The sequence below is a fragment of the Centroberyx affinis genome, unplaced genomic scaffold (assembly GCF_046629955.1).
Source record: "Centroberyx affinis isolate AG114_WGS23_722 - 3 ecotype Tasmania unplaced genomic scaffold, CSIRO-AGI_Caff_v1 ptg005341l_1, whole genome shotgun sequence".
NCBI classification, from domain to species: domain Eukaryota; kingdom Metazoa; phylum Chordata; class Actinopteri; order Beryciformes; family Berycidae; genus Centroberyx; species Centroberyx affinis.
This window is the reverse complement of record NW_027282666.1, coordinates 40,899-64,649: the sequence shown is the minus strand read 5'-3', so window position 1 is coordinate 64,649 and position 23,751 is coordinate 40,899. Positions and strand designations below refer to the sequence as shown.

The following is a 23,751-nucleotide window of genomic DNA, read 5'->3' as shown; positions in this document are numbered from 1 at the left end:
CACAAAGCTGTGTTTTCATTACCTAACCTTAAACGCTAATTTAAGGTTTTCTCTAATTACTAACTAATAATTGACACCGCTCAGCAAAAAGAACAACAATTCTTTTATAAAGCTATTACATTGTGATTAGTTGATTTTTCAATCAATTTTAATTATGCTAACAAACTCTTGATTGCATTGCAGCCTTGACAAATTTAATGAATTGATGGAATTGTAAAGAAAGACAATTAATTATGGACAATTGAGAGTGAAAGGCAGAGTTTTGCCTGCTAGCTTGTAGCCCTTTACAATGGAGAATACATAATGCATTGTGTGTGTATGTGTGTGTGTGTGTGTGTGTGTGTGTGTGTGTGTGTATGCGTGCACCTATAGATGACTGACCTCTAAGCAGCACTGCAACTGGACCTCATGAAACCACCTTGCCTCGTGGCAGGATGCAATCAGTTGACCCCCTAGGTGTGTGTAAGGGAGAGGTGGGTGAGAGAGATAGAGATGGAGAGAGAGGGAGAGAGAGAGAGAGAGAGAGAGAGAGAACACACACACCAATTACTTTTTCATGCCTTCTCAAATCACATTTTGCTCTCTTTTATCAATTCCACCCTGAATTTTATTTACCCTATTAATAAAAGACACAGATATCTTCCTGTTCAACTCACATGAATGACATTAATTTCGATAAAGATAAATAATACGGCGTGTGTTATCAAAGTATCCAGCGTCTGGGGGTGATTAGACACAATGAACTGACAGTTATTCCATCTTTGATGTCTTGTTTAAATATGGTCTCCCCGCTGATGCTTTGATAACGCGCTAACTGGGACATTTTCATTCTAATTAGGGCTCCAATTGCTAATTCCACATTGGTGCTATAATTATCACTGGGAGATACAGCCAGCGGATGGGCGGCGCGCGCTGAAATGTCGCCGCCGCGCGCGCACAGACGAGGAGGGAGGGAGGGGGTATTAATGCCCTACTGCCCCTCCATTGCCCCCCATTCCCCCCCGTGTTTACTTCATTGAGGAGTCCCCCAGTGGGGTCCGGGGACCTCCAGGGGTCCTTCAGTGGGCTGCAGGGGGGCAAGAGGGAAAATGGGGAATAGTTTAATGTTACTATAGGCTTCACTAGAGCAAGTACAGAGAGGGATGTTTTCATCAGAGGTTTCACTGACCCCTCCCCTCCTCCTCATTTGCAGTACAGGTTTAAATAATTCTCTACAAAATCATATCTAGCCACAAAAGTCTTCTCAGTGAGATGGGGTTCTGGGGTCTAATGTATTTGGGGGTCCTTAATAGGAAAAAGTTAGGGAACCGCTGGTCTAGGCAGTATACAACTGACTGTGGTGGTGAAATATCCATTGGTCTTTTGTCTAATCAACATGTCAACAACATCGTAATAAACATGGTAAAAACTACAGTAAGGTATGGCAGAGTCCCTGCATCTAATATCATTTGCCAACAACTTCCAAACCTGCTTATATCACTAACTTTCCAGGGACAAAATTGGGCGATGACTGACTAGCAGTAGTTTGTTGTTTGTTGTATTATTATTTCCTTAAAGTGATAAATAATGTCTTTAAACTACAAGTCTTTAAACTTAAGTCTTTAAACTTAAGTATTAAGTCTTTAAACGTAAGTCTTTAAACTATCTTGGACACTGCAAAAAATATCAATCTTAACAAGCCAATTACTATTTAGTCGTTTGTTTCTCTCAGTTTCACCTGTTTTGACAGTTTTCTTAAAGTTGATATGCATTGGAAACAAATGAGACTATCTTACCTCTTTGGCACACTTGTGTAAAGAAAGTCAGGATTCATGACAGGAACAGATAAAGATGGGTATTTTTTGCCCTGGTCACTGGTCCTGAATGCTTGCTGATGTGACTTTATATAGCAATGGCTTACAAATTGATTTCTGGCAATTTTGTCCTTGATCTTAGCTCTCCATTATACTAATAAAAAAGAAATACAAAATCAAATTTGAACTCACTTAGACTAAGCCATGGCCGCGGTGCCCACTCTGCCAGCCTGGCCATCCCCAATTGACGCCCATAATAACCTTATGGGCAATAATTGGGATTGGGGATTTTTTTAAGTCTTTCTTTTTTTCTTCTTTTTCTTTTTTTTTTTTTTTTTCCTCCGTTGGACGCATGCGCAGTGGGGAGCGTACTGGTCAGTCTGTGAAGCAGCTGTTCAGGGTTGGTGAAATTCCAACATGGCAGTGGCTGTGGTCAGTGTTTCCTGCGTTAACTTGGGATGGTTTCAGATCGCACGCAACCCGGCTTAACCTCAACACCGCATTCATCGGCAAAAGCCCTCGTCGGGATCGATGCTACCCTAAAGCCCCCCCCAGAGAGGTCGACCTGTCGCAACAAAAACAGGTAAGGGAGGAAGGATAGTCCTGGGATCCGCTGCGTCTGCAATTAGACAGAGTGGTCAAAGCAGCGCGTCTGTACGGAGGAGACCATTACGAGCACAGAAAGGCTCCGGCGCTCTGTTTAGGCGTTGTGCATGTGCAGTTTCTCATTTCACAAGTTCCCTGAAATGCAAACGATACCTGAGTGCGAATTTCTCCGGGTTTTTTTTATGTGATTTTGAAAGAGCGCACCTGCGCCTCGGTGAAATCGCAGCAGCATGGGCACGTAGGCTGCACTGTAGGTTCCCCGGTTCTGTGCGTCGGCTGTGCAGCGCTATAGAACTACATAGGAATAAATGCTCAACTTGCATGTATAGGGGAGCGTTTTTTTTCTTCTTCCCCAGCCGCCTCACAGTCAGTCGGCTGTGGTGATACGGTTACAACAAGTTGCCCTATGCATGCTTGGTAACAGCGGATACAATGTCACAGCGCCTCAGCCGCCGCACCATGTATTTTTTAAAAGCGCTGCTTGGACATTTGAGGGCGTTATCATCTACACATATAACTTCACGCGACACTGCGGGCGTCATTTCCCCAAACAGCCCCTCTCCGCACTGACCACACACGCCACACCAGTTGATTTTTGCCTGGACCCCCCCTCCTCATCTTCCTCCTCCTCCCCGCCGCCACTGACATCCACTTTCTAATGATATGCATGTAGGTTAGATAGAGGCAGCCTATCCTATTGAGTTGCTCGACTTGAAGGGCCCGCATTTCAGACGAGGCTGAAATCCGAGGAGTGCTGGAAGGGAAAAAGTGTGCCTATCTGTAATGTAAAGCAAGCTGTCTGTTTTTTAGGGGGATTCCTCCTCTTTTTTTTTTGCTACCAGCAGTTAATTCCAATGCTCTCCTCTCCTCTTCCTCTCCCCGCTACAGCACGACATGATCAGCAGCAGCAGCGTCTATGGTAGGTTATTTTTCCATCAACTTCTGCCCTTTTGGGGGTTTTTATTGGTATATTGTGAGCTGTAAAAACTGCATAGGTGAGTTTCAGTAGCTGGTTAGGGAGAGATGATGGTCGGCATGCCGCACACTGCCTGCTGTTGTATTTCTCTGTAAAACAAGCAAACAAAACTCAGCAGTTGTGAGTCATTTTTTACTCAAATTGACAAGAAAAATGATTTTATATTAACAATGTCAGCTTAAAATAATTATTTTCTTTTGTTGTTATTATTATATAGGCTATTTTTTAATATAAGTATTATATAGAATTGCAGCTGCCATGGTTATGTTTTTTTTTGTCTTTATATTTTCCTCATATTCAGAGAAAAACAACGCAGTTGCTGCGCAGTTGTCATGCAGTTGTGCACCTTTCATAGACCAAACATATTTACACAACTGACTGCCTCAGTGCACCTGCAACAGCCACACTAACATGCCTACTTATTATTACTTATTATGACTTTATTATTATAACTTATTGGTGACCATAATGTTATATTATACAGGGTTTTCCTAACTAGATTTTTTTTTTAACTTGATTTAAAGTTGCAAGTCTTATGAAATATTTTACCAGATTGTTTTAAAAAGCAGGCCTATATGGATTAATAAGGGGGATATGTGACTGCAGTTGACTATTGTTTGCTCATTTGGTCTGTGTTTTAACACACACACACACACACACACACACACACACACACACACACACACACACACACAATGCACTGCAGAGTTTATTGATTCAAACATAAAAAATGCATTTAGCCAAATTCACTAATCATTTAATGAAACAAGTATCATGTGAATGTAATGTGATTGGTTGTGGGCTTCATCAGGAGTCACAGTGAATTAGGCCTCAATCAGTGTAAAGTGAAAATGCATATTTATGATCATGATTTTTATTAGTTGTGCCTCATTGCATTACATTGTGCTTTACACTGAAGGTGCAGTCACTAATAGTTATTAAAACGATGCTGTGAGGGAATCGTGAATTAACATTAACAACACGAGTGAACATTAACATTATGCTTCCTGATTTGCTAGAAAAATACATTTTGCATCGTGCATGCAGAGGATATGATTCAAAATGTGTTAGTTTTGTTATAGGGATGTGGGACAGTGTGGGATAAAATCAAAATTTTAGGTATTATTAGTATTTTAGAAATGATTTTATTTAGGTTGCGTTCCATGTGTGTTGTTTTTTTACGAAGCAGGGTGTCATTACTGGAACTGTGCGGTGAATTTCTCAAGTCAGCCCTTCACATTCATTTAGAACAATGGCGGATTGTTGAAATTCAAAATAGCCATCCCACCCTGATGCAAGTGCAAATGGCTGCAGATAGTTTCCTAATGAATAATCACATTATAAACCACATACAGTGAACTTTCTCTGTGTCTAGGGTAAGTTCCACGATTGCACATTCTCGGTTTTTGTATCAATTATTAGTGAGGACTCAACCTTTCACCTTTGACCTCTCTCTCTCTCTCTCTCTCTCTCTCTATGTCTCTCATTCAAGTCTCATACACACACACACACACACGGCTATTTCCTTTACTTTGCTGTTTTCTCACTTCCTCTCCTGCTGTTGTGCTTGTTTGTGCGTACATTGCTTTTACACATGCTGTACACGTATTTATTGCATTATATATGTTTGCATGCACATTTCTGTGTTTATAGGTGTGTGTGTGTGCATGTCTGCGTGTGTGTGCATTCACAAACCTGAAATGTAATGAAAAATATGTTAGAACTTAGAATGACAACACTTCATTTTTGAATATCAATATTATTTTATTGTTGAAATAGTTATTATTTTGTATACTAATATTATAAGGATATATAGATGAGCGTATATTAAAATAGTAGATCATTTAGATGTGAAATCCATTGTTTTTCAGCAGCTTGTCCATTTTTATTTGTTTATAACTTGTGTATGACTATAACTGACTGACTGCAGATTCTATTTGTGATTCTGATTTGTGACTTTATTGGCCACCTTAGAGATATTGAAGGACACACCAGGAAGTCTTCTGCCATCATCTGTTTGCTTCATTGCTGTTATGATTTTTCTGTGAAATAAGAACATTGTGAAAAATAAGTGTTGACATTCTAGTCGAAGATGTTGGGATGGATGACATGCGTGATCTGGGAGGTGCAAGTTTGTGTATGCGCGTGCACGTGTGAGTGTGTGTATGTGTGTGTGTGTGTGTATGAACGCCTAACCGTCCCTCCATAGGTTCTGTGTGCAATGTAAATAATGTAAATCCTCTGCGGTGTGTTTATTTCTCTAAGTCTGCTTGTTTGCTACAGTACTCGGTTTAAGATCTGTCCTCTGCAGCCCCTGTCTGTGCGTGTTGCAGTGACAGTAGCAATAATCCCCCTCATTATACACGTAACGTATCGCCTCACATCTCCGCCAGCCCCCCGGTATAGAGCTAATAGGGACAGAGAGAGGAGAGATAATAGGAATAGAAGAAAAACTGCTTTACAAACAGGGACCCCTTTACACTGCCTTCTCCTCTCCCTTTATTTATCTAAATACCGACTTTCCCTCAGACGCGCAAATGAATAGAGAGAGCCGGCGTGGCGCGAGGGTGGCTAAGCTAGTCCCAGTGGGACCGTATAAATAAATTATCCTGACACTTTCTATCAGTCTGTAATGTTTACCATTAAAGGCTGTTTTACCATCCCCGAAGCCACCGGCGCACCATCCGGCCCGCCCCACGGGACTTGTGCCAAGACGCAGATGTAAGGAGATGGGGAGAGGGAATATTGTGCTTTTTTAGATACTGAGAGAGAGAGAGAGAGAGACGTTTGTTAAGTCTCCGGCGCGTCCGTATCAGTGGATTTCTCCTGTCGGCGCGTCCTGACAAAGGGGCCCCCTTCAAAAAAAACGAGATGCAGGCAGGGTTGTCATCTTTTAGCAAATATGTTAAGTGTTGTCTTTTGTGCTCTCGGCTCGCGGAGCGGCGCGAGACCCCATGGGAGCCCGGCGCATGCAAATAGAACAAATCCCTCTCGGACCTGTCTGTCTGTTTCACTCTCTCTCCCTCTCTCTCTCTTTCTCTCTCTCTCTCTGTCTTCTCATCTTTCTCTCCCCCCTCCTCCTCCCTTCCTCCCCTTTTTTCCACGTTTGCTCGACAGTACGTCAGCCTCGTCTTGTCTCTTCGCTCCCTCTCATCTATTTCACTCTTTGTCCACTTATTTCTCCCTGCACCCTCCTTCTTCCCCTCCTCTCTCTCTCTCCCTCTCCCTCTCTCTCTCTCCCTCTCGGGCCATGTGTCAGCTAACTGTAGCGAGGCTGTGTAGTCTTTGTGTGTTTCTCTGCATGCTCGCTGACAGCCCCTCCTCGCTGATCTAAGTTTCCTCTTCCCGGAGACGGCAGGCAGCTGTCGGTAGCGGCGCGCGCCGGGCCCGCGAGACGCGTTTCACCGTAGATGAGCGGACGCCAATCCTTAAAATCCTTGACACCCCTTGCTCTGCTACACACACACTCCACCCCCTCTATCCTCCCCAACACACACACACACACACACACTCCCCTTTTCCCTCCTATTTCTCTTCCCCCTTTACCCCCCTCCTCACTCTTTCAGAATCGGAAGAAGCTCACTGGCTGTTTTTTTATTTTTATTTTTTCAAATGTTTTTTTTTTCTTTTCTTTTTTTGACCATTGCTGTTGTGACTGACAGTTGCTAGCTGATGGGTTTTTTTTATTTTTTTATTTTTTCTCCCCTTTTCAAAGCGCACAGCACAGATCCGTGTTGCAATTGAAGTCGACCTTTCTCTCAAACACACACACCCCCCCTCACATACACACACACACACACACACACCGATTTATTCATTTTATTCATTCTTGTCTGCCCTCATGTCTCTCCCAGTGCTGACTGGTTATTATCCAGTCAAAATCTGATGGGTGTACTTAAGGCGAGGAGTATCCATAGAAGACTGACTCCGGGGCAGAATAGTACTTAGAGTTACAGCTTACAACTGGAGACCCTGCAGTAACCTGTGATACTTAATACCACCATAATGGTTTTTATGTATTATGGCACCATGATAATACGTGACACTTGAAAAATCAGTTGTGTTTGATAAGGTTTGTGTGGATATCTATTTTCCCATGAGAATTTATCAATACACAGGATGTGATGGGACATAAACTGGACTGATCCAATGATATGTTAAGATAAGATATCATAAAATATCCACATGTTAAAATATGTTTAAATAAGTGCAATTCTGGAGTCTCATCCTTAAATCCATGTTAAATTATGTTCACATAAGAAAAAAAGCCAAGAAAAGAAATGAAATTGAAGTGCGAAGTCTGAATACAAGATGAAAACAGATTAGAAGTGTGTCACCTCCGCACTCACCGGTTTTATTTGCTCCAGAGAGGCAGACTACAGCAGATCCAGGGTCAGTTAAGGTCCAGATAACGGCCGGGAGCCTTTAAGGCCCCATAAGGGCAAGAGCGGATCTAAGATCAGCGGCGCAAAATTTTCCGGACTCTTCCAGACCCACAGCACTTATTTTCCTTCCTGGAGGAGACATTCTGCTAAATTCATTTCCATGTTAATTCCAGCATTAAACGCATTATCTCACTTTCTTTGAACTCAGAATCCCCCCCAAATGTTTGAAGTTTCTTTTTTTTTATGTAATGCGTCATTTTCATAGGTTTAATCAAATCAAAGCTGTAGATTTTTTCTCCCCCTACCTCCTCTGCAATCCGCTGCCCCCTTTCTGAATTTTAAACAGACACCCGCTCACCTCCCTTTTACTCTCCACCCGCAATCTCCACCACCCTTGGCCCGGATCCTCCAGCAGATATTAAAACATTCAGCGTGCGGAAGCGTTAAATATGCTAAGGACTTATTAAAAAAAAAGAAGAGAAAAAAAAAAAAAAAGCTAACTTCCACTCTGGAATATTCCGCGCCATTAGACCTCAATAGACATGGCGGCCCGGCAGCTTATCCTTTACATTGTGCCTTCAAACGAGAAGGCGCCGTTTCTAATTAGGTTATTGCCGTGGAAGTCTTAAGTTAAATTGTGCATTGATATGCGGGAGAGGCTCGCCACTCGTTTGCTCCGGCGATGGAGGAGAGCCACGTTGCCTTTTTCACAGGGCCAAAGAAAATGACAGCTGGGAGAGAGAGAGAGAGAGAGAGAGAGAGAGGAGAGGAGAGGAAGGATCTCACTGTAATCTCTCGCCGCTTGCTCCTCTCTCTCTGCGGCTCTGGCTGGATGATCTGATTGTGTTAACGGCGAGCGGCGGCCAGATAGCGGCCGTCTGCGGCTTCTCTGCCGTCTGCGGCTCCTCAGTTTGAACGTCTTGATTAGCGGGGGGGGCGGCGGGGTGGGGTGGGGGGGGCATCTGTGGGAGAGAGGCGCGCTATCTTCCGGCGAGTAAGTCGGGCGCTTTTGTTCGCGCGAGGCGGCGAAAGGTGTGTGTGCACGCGTGTGTGTGTGTGTGTGTGTTAATGAACGACGGCTCATTGGGTGTGAGAGAGGATCTGTGTGTGCGTGTGTGTGTGTGTGTGTGTGTGTGTGTGTGTGTTTGAGCTTGGCAGGCTGCCAGGGGATGGACACAAAGGATGTTGAGTGGCTGGGCGTGTGGCACAGCATCACTGAGCTGCCTGTGGCCTCTGGGAGACGGACACACCAACTGGGAGGGAGGGAGAGAGAGAGGGAGAGAGAGAAAGAGAGAGAGAGAGAGAGAGAGAAAGAGAGGGGGGGAAGAGAGAGAGGGAGAAAGAGAGAGAGAGAAAGAGAGAGAGACAGAGGGAAAACAGAGTTATCGCTAAATAGCTTCAACACTGCAACGTCTATTGCCTAATTTGCATCTGTGCTTAAGTGAAGTGTGTCAAGTGCTGCATCCTGTGTATGTGTGTGTGTGTGTGTGTTTGTGTGTGTGTGTGTGTTATGTCTGCCCTTTGTGTGTGTGTGCATGTGTGTGTGTTTATGTTTTTGGACACGGTCGTGCAGGCATGTTGTGCATCCATGTGTCTGGATGCTTTTGCGCTGTGAATCAACACCAGCATTGACCTATGTGTGTGTGTGTGCATCCAGGCCTGTGTGTGTGTGTATGCATGCTTACCTGTGTGTTTGTGTGTGTGTGTGTACAGGCATGGGTGTGCTTGTACACTCGCCTGTGTGTGTGTGTGTGTGTGTGTGTGTGTGTGTGCGGGTTTCCCCACTGGAGCCAGGTGAGAGCATTAGGATGTTGGTTGTACGGCTTGGTTGGCAGGATGGACACATGTGGTAGATAGCTAATGATAGCATGCAGCGTATAATGAGATCCTACTCTCCGTCTGTCTCCCCTACCTGGCATCATGCATTAACCATACAAGAGGAAGAGGAGGCACGCATGGTATTGACTTTTGAGTGGGTGTCTGCTCGGCCGTTGTTGGTTTTGTTTAGCTCTCGGAGGTCAGCATGACTGCAAGCACCGCACATCTATAACAAGTGTGGTTTTTTTTATGCTTGAAGCTCATTTTCATTTTCATCATTCATTTTCTCTCCTCATCCACACCTCTTGAGCTCTGCCAGATATTTTTGTAAATTGATTGTGGATCTGTTAGGCTTAACGCGCCCCTTTGGCCTTTGTTTGTGAGGTTAGCGAGCATTATTACAACACGATACCATACATGTTCATAAGATTATTCTATGAATGTATCCCACGTCCTCATAATCCGCTGTGTGTGTGTGTTGTGTGTGAAGGAGGGAGACACTTGGCAATGGTCCATCTCCTTGCCCAGTAACATATATTTATCCTCTTCGCTACACAATCCTCTAGGCTGCTCAAATCCCCCAGGGGGTCCCAATGACATGCTTACTAATGTGTGCTTTGGAAACGGAGTGCTATTGTATCCCCTAAATCTCACAAAGCACTGTATGATTTGCCCATTGTCGCTAAATCGCTTTGCTTGCGCCAAGTACTTGCGTCTCACAGAGGCTTAATGCTTTGAGGGTTTCAGGGACAGCTTCGAGTTCCTCTTTTGTTGATTTCAGGGAAAAGTGCCAAGACTGCTGCGCTGAATATTGTTTTGAGTATGGAGGAGGGAGGGGAAGAAGGGCCATTGCCAAGCGACTCCATTGAGCTCCCTGAATGGGCCATTCATATTTAGGAGAATCACCCAGATGCCATATTGTTGGCTCAACAACGCTAAATATTCTCCAACAAGGATGGGATTGTAACAGGTTTTTGAATTGTGCGAGTGTAGTAAAGGACGTTGGAAATTAGAAAAAGTGTCCAGCCTTCAGTTGCTCTCCTTGTGTGGTGAAAAGGGTGAATAGCAAAGCAAAGACAAGAGCGGAACAGTGAAGTGATAGATGTTTTTCCCATTTTGTTGAACATGTTTTTCGGTGACCATGCAAGATTTTGTGTTTGTAAGTCAAATTCCTTTCTCAGTGCAGCAAAATGTAGTGGAGCTCTGTTTTGTTCTTTACAAAAGATCATACCTCCTACTTTAAGTAGTCTGAGGTTGAAATATCTGTCAATTATTACATTTTTAAAAATGAAAATATAATTGCAACTCTCAAGTAAAACCTTGGCATAACTTGGTATTGTATGCCTTTTTCATAAAATTCTTATACCCATTTTGAATAGTCTCATTATAAAACATAACAGCAGCCAAAACTGTGACGAATATAATTTATTTTCAGCCAATACAAATTAATGATGAATGACTTCTTGACAATTTTGAATATTAGTATTAAAAAATTAAAATAATAATTCACAATGCTGAAGCTACAATGCCTTTAGTTTCACTTGTTTTTAACTATCATAAACAGATTTATGAAGTAATTGCTTTGCTTAAATGTAAAACTCAATGCATTAATTTCGACCTGATTGTCCCGTAAAGAATTTAGGATTTCATCTGAGCGGCCCTGGCTTTGTTTTTCTCTTAAACTCATCACTGGAAGGCTGTTAAACACTGGCTCTCTTGTCTCGTGAGGGAAAGCAGGGAAAGCAGGGAGTGCTGCTCGGTGCGGCGGCCTCGGGACAGAAGGCAGTAGTGGGCCTGGATCCCGCGGCAGCAGGGGTGAACAGGACAGCACGGGACAGTCCAGTTGAAGCGCCGGGGCCGGACCACTAAATCACTAAATCGCAGCACACGACAACCTTGAAACTGCCGCCGTAAGCAGCAGCAGCAGCAGAACTCCTGTCCCCCCCAACGCCGTCGACGGGTCTTAGACGGGACTTAGCAAAATGTCATCCCGGTCTTTTATGTCATGCATGCACTGAGTATTAATCACGGCTGGATCTGCGCCTGAGAGGCTGATCAAATTTATTGTTTGGCTGCACGGGACAGTAATGGGTGTTTAATTACTCAATAAAAGCCCTTTTATAGATTCCCGGGCCTCCTGTGTGTTGAGCAAATGGTATTGATCTGTCTCCGGGCTGCAACATGATAGCCTGTGAAGGAGAATTAGAGCCGTTAGCCTGCTAGCGCTTTCTCATTCATTAGCTGCATTAGCCAGAGGGTGGTTAAGACGCGGCATCACGGTTAATACCACGGTCTCGGAGGTTTTTGTGACTGCCTTGTGTTGTAAAGCTCCGCGCACCTCATTTACACAAATATGGATTAGACGAGCAATAAATAATATCGACCGCTGTGGAAACTCGGTGAGAAGCGTTCAGGAGAGTCGGGTGTTTTTGATCTAAACATTTCCCTCCGAGTCAATGGACTAACGACGGTATAATCCAGAGAACTAAATTTGACAGTGCAGTAAGCTGTGAGCTGTTTTAGTCAGTCAACCATCTAGACTGCATGTTTAATCCCGCCACTTCCCCACCTTCTAATCTGTAATCTGACTGCCCCTCCTCCTCCTCCTCCTCCTCCTCCTCCTCCTCCTCTGAGGCCTAATTCTGTATCTCCAGAACAAGCCTCAAAAGAAGGGGAAAAAGGCTTGGGAGGCCGAGCGATCACGACAATGAAGCTCACTGTGTGTCTGGACGCAGTCTTCTGCCGCGTGAGTCCGCGCACCGTACCGTATCGTTCCCCTACTCTTTTTTTTTTTTTTTTTTTTTTTTCAACTGCATCTGCCTCGCCTCCATTGTTCTTTTATGTTCTGAGCATATTGCCGCTCCTGTGAAATAGCTCCCCTTCCCTTGATGCACGGCAAAAATCCACTGCAATATCTCCCTTGATGTATCCATATCAAATGAATGTGGTCTATTACAGACGTGGCGGAGTCAGTTGGGCGGCTTTGTAGGACGATAGGGCCCGTAAGAGACCATGAAAGAGACATTGTCCAATATGGACCATACAGTTCCTTTGTAGATAAATGGATTTTCATGCTTATCAACTTGGACACTGACATGAGTGAAAACTGTGGAGAATGTGGAATTATTCTCACTCCTCGGCTGTACGCACGGACAACTGTAGCTTCAAGTGTGTGTGGTCTTTCATTGTCCTGCAGTGAGTTTTTTTTTTTTTTTTTTTTTTTTGGGGTGTAACATTCAATTTGCAAGAATATGCACTGCTAATGCCACAAATCTGTCTCCTGCATGGCGCCAACTGTATCCTTCTGACAAAACGTTACTTTACTGTATGCTGAAAAGAAAGAAGACCCTTCTTTTTTCACTCTTGTCCTGAAATTCATGTCTCTTTATTTGTTGCTGTTATATTGCAGACAAAGCTAAGGTTTAGATTTACACATGTACACAGAAGGCATACCAAACTCTCTTCACTTTCACATTTTAACCTCAGCTACACACATGTGTATCACTGTTGCTGGGTGAAAACCTCACATCTCCAAAATGTCAACTTTTCAGGAACTAAGCCTTGTTTTTAGCTTGACCGCCATGCATTTTTCACTTTATCTAATTCGTTTTTAAAAGGTTTCATAAACCCATTTTCTCAGCCTATAGAGGAGCGTGTAATCCTTCAATTGAACTTCATGAAAAGCACCAAAACCGGAGATCCGAGGTTTTTTCCGACAGCAACGATATGCAAGTATGTAAGCGCACACACACACACACACACACACACACTAAACCCTATTCACATTCCAGTGCCTGTGGGGCGCGAATGAGAAGCGATGTCTACTCGATGCCGAGCCAGTGATCTAGGTAATCTGCCTGTGCTGTGGGACAGGTCTATTGGTCTACAAATCAATTGGCTTCATGTCCGTGCCATTAGGCTAACATGGCGCTGCTGAGGCGGCGAGGAGCGGAGAGAGAGAGGGAGAGAGAGAGGGAGAGAGAGAGGTAAACAGACTGTTTAATTCCCCTGGACACCGGCCAGGTGGACACTCCTCCTCCTCCTCCTCCTTCCTCCTGTATTTTTTTCTCCCCTCTTTCGTCCTATCTTCCTCTTTCATTCCTTCCTCCTCTCCACTTCAGTCAATGTGGTTATTCTCGGTGGACGAGTGCTTACAGGAATATTGCTTGGAGGGATTATGTGTGTGTGCGTGCGTGCGTGTGTGTGTGTGTGTGTGTGTTAGTGTGTGTAAAGGGAAGAGATTTTGGCCAATGAACCCTTGTTTTGCTCTATCCTCCAGTGCTGTGTCTATACTGAGTAAGTGATCCCTTGGGATGCTGTACACACATCCAGCATCTCTCCCTGTTTCTCTCTATCTATTTCTCTCTGGGTTTATCTATCTATCTGTTTCATTCTGTCTCCCTTTTTCTCTCTACTTCTCTATGTGTCTCTCTATTTCTCTCTTTGTATATCTGTCTGTTCCTCTCTCTGTCCCTCTGTCTGTTTCTGTGTCTCATTTTCTGCTTTCTCTCTGTATTCTCTGTCTCTCTTTATGTATTTCTTCCCCTCCCTCCCTCCCTCCCTCCCTCTCTCCCTCCCTCTCTCCTCAGACAGAGCCAGCGAACGGGTACACTAATACGAGGGGGGCCTGCATCATAAACAAACACACACCACGCTCATGATTAGAAAAATGCAGATTTATGTCCGGGCGGCAAGAAGTTTACCACTTCTTCTTTTACACCAAATAAAACACCACCTCCGTCCTCTCTGTTCCGCCGAGCTTTTGGTTTCCCTATATGGGTACGACTAATGACTTAGCTTGTATAACGTCCGCAATTCAATTTATCCACTTCACCGCCACTCCGCCGCGCATCCTGTTGTGTGCGAGTCTTATGTGCGGCGGTATGGTAATTGAGCCGGCGCGTCTTGACAGATGAGCGTCGTTGGCAGTATCACTGTTGTGTGTCTCATTTCCTGCACGCTGTCGCCGATTGACTGATAAGATAAGAGGCCCGCAGCCACGTCTGAGAGCCTCCAACACAACTAACAACCTGATGAACGGTGTAATACAGTACCGACGCAGCCGTGATCCGTGATTAAGGGGCGGTGGCGGTGGTGGAGGGGGGGGAAGGTGGAGGTGGAGGGGCTCTGCCAGAAGAAATCTGGGCCCTCTGACAAGGTGTGTGACACGCGCAGAGTGAGACCGCACTGCTGCTGTAGGATTAAAGGAAACTTCAGTCTCTTCAGTAAACTTTTTGGGGAATTTGGGAAGACAGCCTTCTATTCAGCCGTGTGTTTTGGAGATGCTGTCTTGGGTTTTGAATGGGTTTCATGTAGTGCCAGGTTTGTTTAAGGTTTAGATTTGCTTGTACTGCTTCTACCGGATGAGTCGGAAAGGCTAGAGGCGAAACAATCTTCATGCATTTCTACAGACTTAATGTCAAGTAAGTTTGCCATTAGTTGCAAAATTTGCTGAAAACTTATGGGTATAGTTTTCGTTAAAGTAAAGCTTGAGGGAAGTGGAAGTGAAACGAACGCACCTCTGATTCTCTGACCAAACAAAAGCCGACAGAACCAAGATGAAGAAGAGCTGGACTAAACAAATCCTCCATCCGGTGGACATGGTTGGTCATACAGCAGAACACTTATCATTCGCAATCTATGACTCAATGCCAGGGGGGGGGGAACATCAACAACATGTTTTACTACTTGAAGACGAAACATGTGCATGAGTACGAATGTTGCCTTTTTTGTTTGTTTTATCCAAAAGTACACATGCACGTTCCAAATAAAAACGTCAGAATACAAATTGCCAGAAAAATGACTATACTGTGAGACATAAATATTGTGATATAAAATGCCAGCCATATCGCCCACCATTAGTTTCATGGGCTCCAGCTCTCCTTCCTGATCTTGACCTGGTCGCTCCTTGGCCGCAGCCTCGACTTTCCTCCCTCCCGGCTGGAGGAATGACCTTCCCGCTCCGGCAGGACAGCAGAGTCGCTCCTTATCTTCCGTCACAACCTGACAAATCGTCCACTTCCAAGAAATACTTCACCTGCCTCTCACCATCCCTGCCTCTTCACTCCTCTTCTTCTACCCACACCCGATCATGTTCCTGTCGTGGGCACTGTAGCTTTGACTCTAATCGTAGATAATAGTATATCACACTTTTAGGTTTCTACAATTAATAATCCTATAGTTCGGCGATATTTAAGTGTTGGTTGTATTTTCTTTTCCCCTGAAAGTCCTGGTGTAGTACATGAAGCCTGACCAATCACAACCTTTGAATGTGCATGTGACCAAAATGACAGTTCAGATGGAGAAGCAGGCAGAGAAATCTTACATAGACCTTCTTTGGAAAATCATAGCAATGAGCTAAGTGGAAATGAATGGATCAGCCCAACATTCAGACTTCTACTAAATCTGAATGTGAAAACATGAAGTAATAAAGTAATAAAGGAATAATCATTTCTTGTTTAGAGAGAGTGAAAACAAGAGGTTTCGCTTTGAGAAATAATGCGCTGGAAAAAATATGTTAAGGAGAAAAAGTGTTGTAAATTAATTTTGTTTCCTGAAATCGAGAGAAATAATTGTGACTAATAATCATGATCACAATATTTAGCAAAATGATTGGGATTATAATTTTTTGCCATAATCGTGCCGCCCTATTAATGGTTACTTGTAATGCAGGTGATATAGGAATTTAACAAAACTGTATATACAGTATGTAGAACCACACCTAATATAAAGTTCTTCTTCTTCTCCCCACATCAGAAGTGAAACAGGACAGTTTGGGAGCTCTGTTACATTCACCCCCCACCCCCCCTCTCTGTCTGAATCATGAACTCCCCGCTCCCACACCCCCGAAATGACAGAGCTGCTGTTCTTTTTTTTCCCACTTCCCATCGGGCGGAGCTGCGGGGCAAAACGCAGAGCGGCGAGCGGAGGGGGGGCGTTGGGCGACTCCCGTTCTCCCGGCTCCCGAGCGAGAGAGATGCTAGAGAGCCGTTCTTCCGGATGTTTGGAGTGGAAGGATGTGATGGTTATTGCAGATAGGATCTATAATAGGGGGCCTGTTCGCGGCGCGGAGCCTACTGCAAGGCACCGTGTTCATCGCCTGTGAATGTGATTACAGCTATTGATCGATACACAATGACACGATGCTGGTGGATGTCACCTGAGGAGTGTTTGTGTGTGTGTGTGTGTGTGTGTGTGTGTGTGTGTGACAGAGAGCGGGAGAGAGAACGGGTCGACAGAGAAGTGCATGTGTCCAAAGGTGCAAGTGTGTGTGTGTCCATATGTTGGTGCGTGTTCGCCCATATGCTGGTGTGTGTCCATATGTACGTGTACATACGTATGCGTGGGTGCGTGTGTGTGTGTGTGTGTGTGTGTGTGTGTGTGTCTGGTAACGTGAGATCAGACGTAGCCTGTTAGCCGGAGCCTTACATCTGCTGTCAGCCACTCGCTCTAACTCTGTTAAGGACGTTATTGATTGCTCATTATTACCCCGTTCCCTGAAAGATGAGCGTCCCCTATGATCACATTAAATCTCTCCTCTGTCCAACTCTCCTGAGATGCCTTCTGCTCATCGGTGCCCATCAAATTTCTCCTCCGAGATCTGATATCAAGCAGCTTGACGTTTTGTTATCGCCTCTGGTTCTCTTTTTGCGTCTTGTTTGATTCACTCCAAATAGCTGTCTGGGTTGTTGTGTCTTTTTCCCCCCCCCCTCTTTTTTTTTTAACGGACGCAGTTTAGCTAATTGATGTCTTTAGTCTGTGTAATGGAAATCAGCGAACACGAATGAGCAACATTTGAAATTATGATTTGTTTTCTTTTTTTTTTTAGCGGCGCAAAGAGATGATTCAAGTTTCCGTGTTTACTTTGTGATCTGTGTTTATTGATTTGATAGGAAACAAGAGAACAAGACAACAGAGTCATAAAATGTTTGTTTTGTGTTTTTTCGAGTGCGGCTTCTTCAGCTAGGCTCCATTTTATTCTCTTCCACAGATTAAATCCCATTTGTGAGAGGCTGCTTGTTTTCAAACCATCTCTTGTCAAACCTACAGTCTCATTCCCTCGCCCAGAAAAAAAAACACAAATTTGCCTCGCTGCTTGCAAATTCAAATTCTTCCCCTTCCCTTCCCCTTTAAAGTCCCGTGCCCTTTCTCGCGTGCCGCGTTGTCATTTTTCGCTGACAGTAAACAGTTGTTGGAGGTGTCACGCGTCCGCCGGTCGCTGTAAAGTTTGGGACTCTTGAAATCCAGCCCTCAGCGAGAGGCCATCTCATCGGGCCCCGCCGTCCCCATGAATAATGCAGAGCTATCGACTGTGTCAGTTCAGCGCGGGGAGACGCCGCGGCAGCCGGCTTGATATTCAGCTGCTGAAGCTGACTGGATGCCCTCACTTTGAGACAAACTGCTGGCAGACTGCTCCGACTCCAACAGACAGGACCTGAATCCGCTCATGAGATGAGCGGAGGTAGTCTGTGTTCGGGGCGCGCTGTCCCGAGGAAGTCTGCTGGTGTGTGTCTGCGGGTTGTGGTTTGGATGTGTTCGAGTGGGCAGGGAGGCATGTCTGAATTGTTTGAGCGTGTGTGTGTGTGTGTGTGTGTGTGTGATACCCAAGTGAGTCCTCATTTAGTATGTGTCTGTGTATGTGCGCCCTATGCCTGTGCGTACATCTGTATACGTGACTTTACGCATATTCGTGGTTTACATGTGCAAGTACACCAGAGCTTTAGGCAATCTGTGTGTGTGTGTGTGTACGCTCCAGGCAGGTGTGCAGGGAGTGTGTGTGTGTTTGTGTGAGTGTGTGCGTCCTCCAGCCGGCAGCATGCAGAGAGCTCTAGTGAGAATCTCCTGCCCCCTCGACACGACCAGTTCAGTCTCAATGCCACCGATCGATGGGCGTATTGATCCGCTGTTTGACTGTTTAGACAACCTGTGTGAATTCCAGCATAATGCGAGCCAGACTGGATTTAAAGAGCAGCTTTGCACGCTCTCCGCCCGCGCCGCTATCGCACGCTCGCTCCTTTCCGACGTCTGAACCTGTATTTTTCGAGCCCGTTTGGACAGAGGAGAGGCAGCCGCAGACCGCCCCGACGCCCCGCTGACTCCCCGGTGACTCGGTGGGCCGGGGCTCGCACCGGTTCTTGGTGACGCTGGGAGTTTGAGTCCAGCTCCTCAACCTTCGGTGACATGTCCTCCCTTTCCCCTCTCACCTATCCTGCCACTCGCCACTGTGTCCTCTATCTACTCTTACTGCCGCAGAAAGCTGAACACTGCCAGCTGTGAAACCAAGAAAAATGACCTCCATTTTTTTTTTTTTCCTGCCCTGAAAAAAAAAAAAGGATTGTTGTTGGAGAAGTGGACAGCATAGCATTTAATGGCATTTATGACTTTTTTACGTGAAAATCGAACACCTTTTAAAACACACAAAACAAAATTGTTACAGCTGCTTGCCTTTGTAGCGCAGTATGCTTTATGCCCGCATCAACAAATATATAAATATATATCTATATATACATAAAACACATAACCATGTCATCCTCTATGAATGCCACTGGCACCCCTTGGACCAATCAGTAACAAGATGCATCATCCCTCCAAATTTTATCAAAATTGGACCAGTGGTGGAGCAGTTATGGCCTTTCAAATTTTGAAATTTTGACCTTTAATTATAGCGCGGTTTTAAAGCCAGAACACAGTGCCAAAATGCTTCATCCCTCCAAGTTTGCCAAATTGCACCAGTGGAGTCAGAGATTTTATATTTGAGTTTTTTTTTTTTTTACCTTTAATTATAGCGCCCTCACTAGGCCAATCAGCAGAATTCTTTAGACGGCAGAACAAAGTGTCATCGTGTCTTCAAGTTTTGTTAAAATCAGAGCAGTGGTGCCTGAGATATGTTAGTCTAACAGACACAGACCGATCCATATTCCCCGATTTCATCGCATGGGGGACAATAAAGCTAAAATGCCATAAAATAGAATCTTTAAAACAATAAAAATCGCAGTGAGGACTCACAAAAGAGTATTTCCTGTCATTTAGCTGGACACGGTGGGAGAAGACGTGAGTTGGCAGATCTGGCTATAATCTATATGAAGCGTGCAGGACTTGACACTTCAAACATGCACTATAAAGGATCCTGTGAATTCACAGGATGAGGGTAGAGGTTATCCCAGCCAGGGCCTCTTCAGTAATCCACACACACCCCACAGGCATGCACACACTCACACACACACACTCACACACACACACACACACACACACACACACACACACACACACACACACAGCTCATGGCAGGCTTTAATCTCCACCAACTGCTGTTGAACTCTAATCTCAATTGCTCGCCAAGCTTTTCATACACTGCAAAAATCCATTTTAACAAGTCATTTAATCTAGTATTGAGTCTTAAAATCTTATTTTTCTTAAAACAAGTGAAAAAAAAATCTGCTAATGGGGTGACATAATTGGTTTCCAATGCAAATCAAATTGTTTCAATAATTTTCTTGGATTTATTTCATTTTATTGATACTAGTGGAGTGATTTGCCTTGTTTCAAGATACTGACATTTTTTTTTAAATTCCCAAATGAGGTGAATCTGCATTGTAATTTCCTCACCCCATTAGCAGAATGTTTCACTTGTTTTAATAAAGATAAGATTTTAAGAATATGATATGAATGCGAGATTAACAGGCTTGTTAAGATGGATATTTTTTGCAGTGCAGTTAGTATTTGGCATATAGTTGGCCGGCTGTTGTTAGAACTAGCAAACTATGGAACTGTCCAGTCTACTGTCTGGCTGAGTGCACACAGCCCCCCCCCAACCCCACCCACCCACACACAGACACACACACACACACACACACAGACACACGCACACACCAACGGCACAGACAGACATAAATGCATTCACAGATGGTGACACTCCGGCAGTCACTCCTGGGCTGTCTGTCTACGTGCCAGTGATGAGAAGGCACACACACACACACACACACACACACACACACACGCAGACATACACACACATATATGCATGCACACACACGCAGACAGACGCGCGCACGCTCACACAGCCTGGCGGCAACAAACACAGTGATGCATCATTGAGCATCGGCTGGTTTTTCTCTAACTGCTGAGGGGAAATCAGTATGGTGTTAAGTAACCATTCATGTGGAGCCCAGACCACACACAAACAAACATCACACCTACACTTCTAAAAATAAAACCGCCTCACTGGAATAATATGATATGATTGGATATTATGAAAGTTCCCTCACTCTGTCTCGCAGACGAGGCGATGTATCTAGATGATATTGACTGTCAGGCTATTCCAGTAGCCGTGGGATCATTGATATTTTAATATGCTCCGCTATCACCGTTTAATTCCCATGACAAATATCTCTTGTATGCTTTCAAACTCTTATTTGGATTGCGATATATTCATTTGTTGATGCACTGTTAATGTTTTTCTCTGTGCAGCGGAGTGTGCTGTGTAGGTAATCGCCCACTCCGGGCTGCCGCGCCGCTGTTTGTGATGTGGATCTTCCTGAGGATCGTATTTGAATAATGAGGGAGGCTAGAGCGTTCTCTTGTGCAGAGTGTCTCGGCGCTGCCGCGGTAAATGACCTCTGAATAGTTGTTTTGGATTAGCCATCAAAGTCTTCCCTCGGAGTGGCCAATAGATAGGTACTTCCAGAAATGAGTCACTTGAAAATGATCACCGTCGCCGCGCCGTATAAGATAATGGATAACCATTACACTCCATTTTCCCCAGCTCCTCACCCACACAACGCCTGCTCTTGAAATATGATGCATCCACTGTGCTTAGCGAGCACTTAATGTCCAAAAGCACCGTGTTTGTTGAGATTTACAACTGCGCCGGCGGGAGGGGCGATGCGGGGGGAGAAAGAGTGCGTCGTCGGCGTATAATGTTGTTCACTCAATAATTATCTCATTTTATTTACGAAGACAGACAGCTTTAGACGAGGTTAGAGGCTTCCTCTCTATTATCTCCACCCTCCACCCCTCCCCACTCCCCCCCCCCTGCCCCCCCTCCGCCCAGCCCTAAATGACGTCCTTCACGTCGAGGACTTTCCAAAGTTTCATCGAGGGTGAGGGGGGTGGAGAAGGCGTCCTCAACACCGCTTGTATGTAAAGAGGGTAGAAGGGGGAAAAAAACAAAAAAAAAAAACAACAAAATTGCACCACGGCTCTCTTGCATCGGTAGCCGGATCGATGTCATTTCTAAAAGGATTAGGCCTCCTCTCAGAAATCTATTTTAATTACTGAACACACAGGTAAACAAAGTGGTGGTGGTTCGCGGGTATGGATCCGGGCGTCAGAGGAGTATTGATACTATGTGGCCCCATGTTAACCCCCGGGGCGTGCCGAAAGATCCTGTTGACTGCACCTCAGGGAGAGGCGCGTCCCGGCTGCTGAGAGCTGCTGGGAGGGAATGCCGATGTACGTAGGCCTGCTGCTGGATTTACATCTGACATGTCGTTCGTCACCTGAAACAGACCCCAGACATGTACAGTATGGGGTCAACAGACATCAGTGTAAGAGAAAGTTAGTTTTAACAGTAATTAGTTTACTTACCTTAAATCCAACTAACTAGTTGTGTTACAAAGTTACTCTATAGTACTTTTGTTACCCACTTCAACCCTAACAAGCTTTAGCAATAAGGCTTGTACTGCAAAGTGTGTTGCAATTGTTTTTTTGCAATTTAAGACTTAATTATTAAAACAGTTTAAGCCAATCTCATTTAAATCAAGCATACTTAGATTGCGTGTTGATATCCTGGGATTTTTTTTTTAATTTGCACTAACAAAAATGAAACAATATGAAAGAAAAATAGTAGTACCAATATTCAAATTCTAAAAAGTAACTAAGAACAGATTGCAAGAATTCAAAAATGAACTTCTTATGTTACTAGTTACCACAAAAAACCCATCTGAGCACGCTGACAGACGTGCACAGAGCCGAGTCCGAGTCGAACATGTTTCTTTCAGCGGTGATGTGTACGTGATAAAGAATGTATTTGTTGCTCGCCATCTGCAGATGAGGGATTTAGTGCCAATTGATGAAAGAGGGGATGTGGGGGGACGGGCGGGGGGGTCGTGATGCTGTTAGAGCACAGTGGTGCTGCGAGTCTTTACAGACGTTTTGTTCAGCAGATAAGAATAATCTGATGTTTTGCCTCAGCGGGCCTGACGGTTTCCCTGCGTGTATGTGTGTGCCGTCTTCATCTTTGTGTGTGTGTGTGTGTGTGTGTGTGTGTGTGTGTGTGCGTGTGTGTGTGTGCGTGCGCGCGGGGCTGTCTTTGAGGAAGGAACCCCGCGTAGAGCCGGGTGATTAGGCACGCTGCGCTAGTCACAGGAAATGGAGTAGCTGACGGACAGGCCGAGTGCATTATAGATGAATGCCATGCGTTAGCGGCTCCGAGCCCCCGCCGAATATCTCTCAATTTCCTCTCTGAATGACAAAAGAAGCCACGCACAATTTCCTTGATCCGGAGCATTTGTTTAACTGCGCCCTACCCATTTAACCCACCCATTCAATAGTCTGTCTAGTAAAAGGAAATTTAGACAGTGTCAATTTATACAGCTCTAAAGGAGGATCTGATACAGCCAGGCAGGGGCGGCGATGATACGCCTCTGGAATTTAGTTAGAGATTTACAGCGGTTAAGTCTGATTTCTGCAAGCTAAATTTAGAGCCATTGTTAAAAAACAGCGAGATGACACCCTAATATTTGAAAAAAGCCTCAACATTTACATGCTACAGTGCGTTTTCCAAAAGCGAGATTTCCAGACGGAGCTGTTGTTAAATCCGGCGCTCAGATCCCACCCAAATATTTGAGGAGCCCGAACAAAGACGGTTTCAAAGTGCGATGGTCGAAAGCTGCGGAAACTTTGTAGTAGCGCGAGGTCAAAGATCACCGCTTACAATGAATATTCAGTTTTTTTAAAGACGCCGTCATTTGTCACATATCCTTATACTGCTTAAATTTCCAGTCTCGGAGCTGTCATCTTTACAGCAATCTTTTTTCCCCCCTTTACTGTCTTTGAGTTACTGACAGCTCATCTCTCCCGGTCACTGCTCGCCGTCTAGACTTTGAACTCGCTCTGTTTACTCCCTTATCTGTCGTCGTCGTCGTCGTTGTTGTTGTTGTTGTTGTTGTTGTTA

At 44.7% G+C, this 23,751-nt stretch overlaps 1 pseudogene; it reads left to right on the top strand.

Annotated features, from left to right (window-relative positions):
* Nucleotides 1-2,251: 2,251 nt before the first annotated feature.
* The window catches only part of LOC139667161 (fidgetin-like), a 30,178-nt pseudogene continuing 8,678 nt past the window's right edge, over nt 2,252-23,751 (top strand).